Here is a 6,175-nt window from a genome sequence, read left to right on the forward strand (position 1 = left end):
AGGATAATTGGCCTGATTAATCTGCCTGTATACTCCAGACAGTCTGACTGGCAGCCTATAGCCTATAGCCTATAGCCTATAGCCCAGCCCTGTCCAGCACAGAGCCTTCAGACCAACAGATGGCTGCTCGTATTCAGGTCAATTAGAGGAACACGCTCAGCACACACAAACAAGACTCAGGCACAAGCCAGATATACACTCAAACCAAATAAAATCCAGTGGTGTAAAGTACATAAGTAAAAATACTTTAAAGTACTACTTACAGTACCAGTCAAAAGGGGTTTTCTTCATTTTACTATTTTCTAAACTGTAGAATAATAGTGAAGACATAAAAACTATCAAATAACAGATGTGGAATCATGTAGTAACCAAAAAAGTGTTAACAAATCTAAATATATTTGATATTTGAGATTCTTCAAAGTAGCCACCCTTTGCCCTAATGACAGCTTTGCCCACTCTTGACATTCTCTCAACCATTCTTTCCCTCGTTCCGGACCAGTCTCCCAGTCCCTGCCGCTGAAAAACATCCCCACAGCATGATGCTGCCACCACCATGCTTCACCGTAGGGATGGTGCCAGGTTTCCTCCAGATGTGACGCTTGGCATTCAGGCCAAAGAGTTCAATTTTGGTTTCATCAGAACAGAGAATCTTGTTTCTCATGGTCTGAGAGTCTTTAGGTGCCTTTTGGCAAACTCCAAGCGGGCTGTCATGTGCCTTTTACTGAGGAGTAGCTTCCGTCTGGCCACTCTACCATAAAGGCCTGATTGATGGAGTGCTGCAGAGATGGTTGTCCTTCTCGAAGGTTCTCCCTGTTTCGGTTTTCACATTTATTGTTTTGTATTTTGTAGTGTTCTCGTTGATCGTCTATATTAAAGATGTTGAACACTAACCACGCTGCATTTTCATCCTCTCCTTCAGTAGAAGAAAGCCGTTACATTGACGTCCTGACTGCCACGACTGTTGTCATTCACTGGAATAGATAATGGAGTAGAACTATAATGATGCAAACATCATAATGATAATTAATCATAGAATTGGAGAGGTGCTTTAATCAAACTGAATTCACATTTCACATATCTAATAGAGACCCAGGTTGAATTGTATCTAATAATTACAGAGTTTGAGCCACATGAAAGTCGAATTCTGTAGATGCCTTACTATATAAGATGCCATCTGGTCAGGCCAGCTGGCGTTGAGACACCGTGCCAGCGCTTACACTTAATCATATCCCATTTGATCAGATTAGGCAGATTGAAGCAGAATCCCTCTCTAAGAGGTGGTGAACAACCTGGTTAGCTTTTATTATCCTCCAACACATGGCACACTCAGGGTGACTGTTCAGGAAATATCTCACACTCTGCACTGTCACAGACAGACAAAGACATACACAGACACACACACACTGCACTGTTACACAGACACACACAACACTTCACTGTCTCATAGGACTGTTACTGAAAAAGAGATACACACATGATATCAATTCTGCCATAGAACATCATGAGAATTCTGGAACAACATAAAATGCCATAAAATGCCATAAAATATCACTGGTGGAATTCTGTCATAGAACTTCGTACATATAACTCAATGAGTCAGTCCCAGTGTGAAGCGATAAGTCACTCTGATCTCCTTACATAATGAGAGAGGAATACCTGGTTACATACTTACAGATACTCAACATCAACAAAACAAAGGAGATGATTGTGGACTGCAGGAAACAGCAGAGGGAGCATCCCCCTATCCACATCGACGGGACAGTAGTGGAGAAGGTGGAAAGTTTTATGTTCCTACACATCACGGACAAACTGAAATGGTCCACCGTCACAGACAGCGTGGTGAAGAAGGCGCAACAGCGCCTTGCCATGACGTTGGCCTGGGGGTAGGTTTATGACAGTCATAAATACCTCTTCACCCCTTTTCCTCTCTCTACCCTACTGATGTTACATTTGCAAACCCCTTGGTTAGCATAGAGATTCTGGGAACATCAGAAGGTGGGGGGAAATGAAATATTCTGGTAATCTGACCAATGGAACATATGTGGTGGTACTTAATGAATATGATGTCAGTTCGGTTGTCATCTGAGACATTCTCATCAATGATAAGATGACAGAAACTCTACAGTGGAAAGTCTACACATCGGACACACATGGAATTGTTGTTCAATTTAAATGTTTGAATATGAAATTATTTGTGATGTGAGGAAATGTGATTTTAGCTTCTAAAATGTGAGATTTGGGTTTTCATAAGATAGGGCTCTGCTCAATCAGTGGCCCGCCCCTGTGAAGGGACATGGGCTATAAAACTTTTCAAACATGCCCTCCTCTCACTTCCTATATAAAGCTTTGATGACAATATAACCTTCTGTTCCGAGGACGTGAGGACGACTAGTCCATTGTCAGAATGGTTCAGATAATAACTACAGAACGAAGCCAACATCAGTGTGAGCTTTGGTTGCGAATGGTATGAACTTTGAACTCTTATTCACTACAGAAGTGATACCTCCTAGCCGTTGAGTTAGCAACAGCAGCTGCAAACGCAGGTTAGGAAGGAACAGACAGAGAATCCCATCTACCACACAACGACGTTACTACAACATATTCAATTTACAAGCAGAGACATTCTTCAAAGGACGAAGGACTCGGTTGGGCAACACGGCCTTCCATCTACCACCAACCTACCAAAGCTATCTGTCGTTCTGCCCCTGAACAGGCAGTTAACCCACTGTTCCTAGGCCGTCATTGAAAATAAGAATGTGTTATTAAATGACTTGCCTAGTAAAATTTAAAGGTAAATAAAAAGAAAAAAGAAAAAAGAAGCGCAGCTCAGAGTAAATATTTATTGCATTTCCCTTTTCCAAATGGGCGGTAATTTAGGATGCATAAGATACTGTATTTACGATAGCACAGCTTCTCCCTGTGTTCCTCAGTCTTCCCGCTCTTTCACTCAAACGCAGCCCCTTTCCTTTTGTGTAACAAGCTGTGATATATGTTCCGCCCGCTAGGGACATTTTCCTTTATGACGTAATCAAGTTATGATTGAATTGTGTGTATGTGTAATTCTGTGTGATTAGTTAGGTATTTAGCAAATAAATAATTAACCCCAATTTTGTATTGCTGATTCAAATTGTTAGCCAGGGTTCATGCAGATAACCAAAAATGTACAACTTTCAGATGAGACTGGATTAAGATGACGATTAATATTGACTGCTATTGATGTAAAATATTACTAGGTCTTTAAGAGTTTATTCGGAAGATAACAGCTCTATAAATATTATTTTGTGGTGCCCAACTCTCTAGTTAATTACATTTACATTATTAGCTCAATCAGGTAATATTAATTATGGAGAAATCTCTAGGCACTTTATTAATAAAAAATTGGATGTAATAAATGTATCACTATTCACTTTAAACAATTCCACTTTCTATAATGTTTACATACCCTACATTACTCATCTCATATGTATATACTGTACTGTATACCATCTACTGCATCTTGCCTATGCTGTTCGGCCATCGCTCATCCATATGTACATATTCTTATTCATTCCTTTACACTTGTGTGTAAAAGGTAGTTGTTGTGAAGTTGTTAGATTACTTGTTAGATATTACTGCATGGTCGGAACTAGAAGCACAAGCATTTCGCTACACTCGCATTAACATCTGCTAAACATGTGTATGTGACCAATAACATTTTATTTTATTTTATTTGAGACAGTAGGTGACATTGACCTGTAAGTCAAATTCCCAATCTGAGGCCTGTGTGGTATTTATAGTGTCTGAGGTGCTCCATTTGGCCCTGTGTTTGTTTTGGTCTTCTTTACCCTCCAGCTTATAACAACAGACTGTTAGATCATGTCCTTCCATACAACTCTTACCCCGGGTCACACATACTGGTGATTGTGTGATATAATGAGTATTTTGTATTTTTGATGAAGATCACCTGCTAAAGCAGCAGCTACTCTTCCTGGGGTCCAACACAAAACATGAAACATGACATAATACAGAACATTAATAGACAAGAACACCTCAAGGACAGAAGTACCACTGCTACAACTTCTTCTCTTAGCCGGCCCTGGTATCTGATCTCACAGCACCAGTGTTCTGTAACTGTAGCTCAGTTGGTAGAGCATGGCGCTTGTAATGCCAGGGTAGTGGGTTCGATCCCCGGGACCACCCATACGTAGAATGTATGCACACATGACTGTAAGTTGCTTTGGATAAAAGCATCTGCTAAATGGCATATATTATTATTATTATGTTCTGTAAACACCAGGAAGTTAAAGGAAACGATAACAGCAACCATCGCTGTCCATGTGCCATGTGTCCATGTGCCTTCAGCAGTCTGACGCCAATATTATCAACAAATAGGAACGTTGAGTCTAACATTTTAGTCAAAGATACTCAACAGCACCGACAGACACTGGCAGGATCATGTGTTTATCATCCGTGTCCTTGGTCCTTCTGTCTGACGTCAACACTATGCATGATCATGTGATGCCTTGCTGCTGTTGAATGTAAACACAACATACCGTAAGAAACCCAGAATGGAAATGCAATAATCATGTGGAGTCCCCCCCTGCTTTGGTTTGAACATTGACCCCCCCCCTCTAAATATTGACCCCCCCCCCCTCTAAATGTGGCTTTATAATAATTTACTGTCTGATCCAAGAGACCTGAGTTTGGCCTTAGGTGCACATTTGACCCACTGGGACATTGTCCAGGAAAACAGCTCTAGGTGACCCACATCTAGCGCCACACACGGTAGACTTCCTTCAAGTTCCAAGACAGAAGTCAGCCTCAGTAGAACGTGACACTGATGCAGCGGATGTGTGCGATCAGGATGTGACCGAGAGAGGGACAGAGGGAGCCTTAATAATTACAAGCTAGTAAGAGCTAGATAGAGAGAGAGACATACTCAGACCCACAAGAATTCAAAAACAAATCCAATTTTGATAAACTCCCATATCTATTGGGTGAAATACCACAGTGTGCCATCACAGCAGCAAGATTTGTGACCTGTTGCCACAAGAAAAGGGCAACCAATGAAGAACAAATAGCATTGTAAATGCAACCCATATTTATGTTTATTTATTTTCCCTTTTGTACTTTAACTATTTGTACATCTTTACAACACTGCACTGTATATAGCCATAATATGACATTTGAAATGTCTCTATTCCTTCTGAACTTTTGTGAGTGTAATGTTAACTGTTAATTTTATATTGTTTATTTCACTTTTGTTTATTATCTATTTCACTTGCTTTGGCAATGTAAGTATGTGTTTCCAATGCCAATAAAGCTCTTTGAACTGAATTGACTAAGAAACAGACAGTGAGACAGAGCAAGAAAAGGACAGAGAGAGAAAGACTGTGAGAGACCTTGAGAGAAATAGAGATCTAGATGAGTTATTCTGGTGTTTATTAGGCCAGTAGTGCTGCCGTCTGTCAATATGTTGTGTGTCAGTCAGTCTTAAAGTAGGCCTGAGGAAGTGAACAGAGACAAACCGCTTTACAGCTCAGATACAAGGTGCCAGGGCACCGGCTCACGAGACCAGACAATCAACCACCTTTACTAGCAGGCCAAAACCTCCATAGAGCTGGACCTAATGACACAGAACCACAAACCCAGTTTCACATATATTCCCACTGTAGTTACCAAAGGGACCAATTCATCAGCAGCTTCTGTTCTGCTTGTTGCACTGCACTGATTATCGTCACACAACTGCCATCTGCTGGTCAGTGGTAGCTACTACAACCCAATTAAACTGACCCAAAACTATATGTTTAACCCTAGCCTCAACCACAACCCTAACACTAACCCTAATCCTAACCCATTTTGGCATAACCATAACCCTAATCTTGGCATAATGATTCACTTTTTTTTACCATGGATTTCACTCAAGAAATTACCTCCTGAGGGCAGCACAGGGAAATGGGATCCCTCCCCTAGCCTTGCGTAACCCTAACTCTAACCATAATCTTGGTATAACCCTAACACTAACCTTTGCTTTAGCCCGATTTTCAACCCTGGCTCAAACCCTTGACATACCAAACAGATGAATCACCTGAAAAGTATTACATGTTTTTGTAAAAACAATTTTTGCATTTTATAACGTTTTAGCCAAATACTTTTTACTCCTATTGATTTATCACTTTCACCCCAAAAAAACATG

This window comes from Oncorhynchus gorbuscha, linkage group LG19 (assembly GCF_021184085.1).
Source record: "Oncorhynchus gorbuscha isolate QuinsamMale2020 ecotype Even-year linkage group LG19, OgorEven_v1.0, whole genome shotgun sequence".
NCBI lineage: Eukaryota > Metazoa > Chordata > Actinopteri > Salmoniformes > Salmonidae > Oncorhynchus > Oncorhynchus gorbuscha.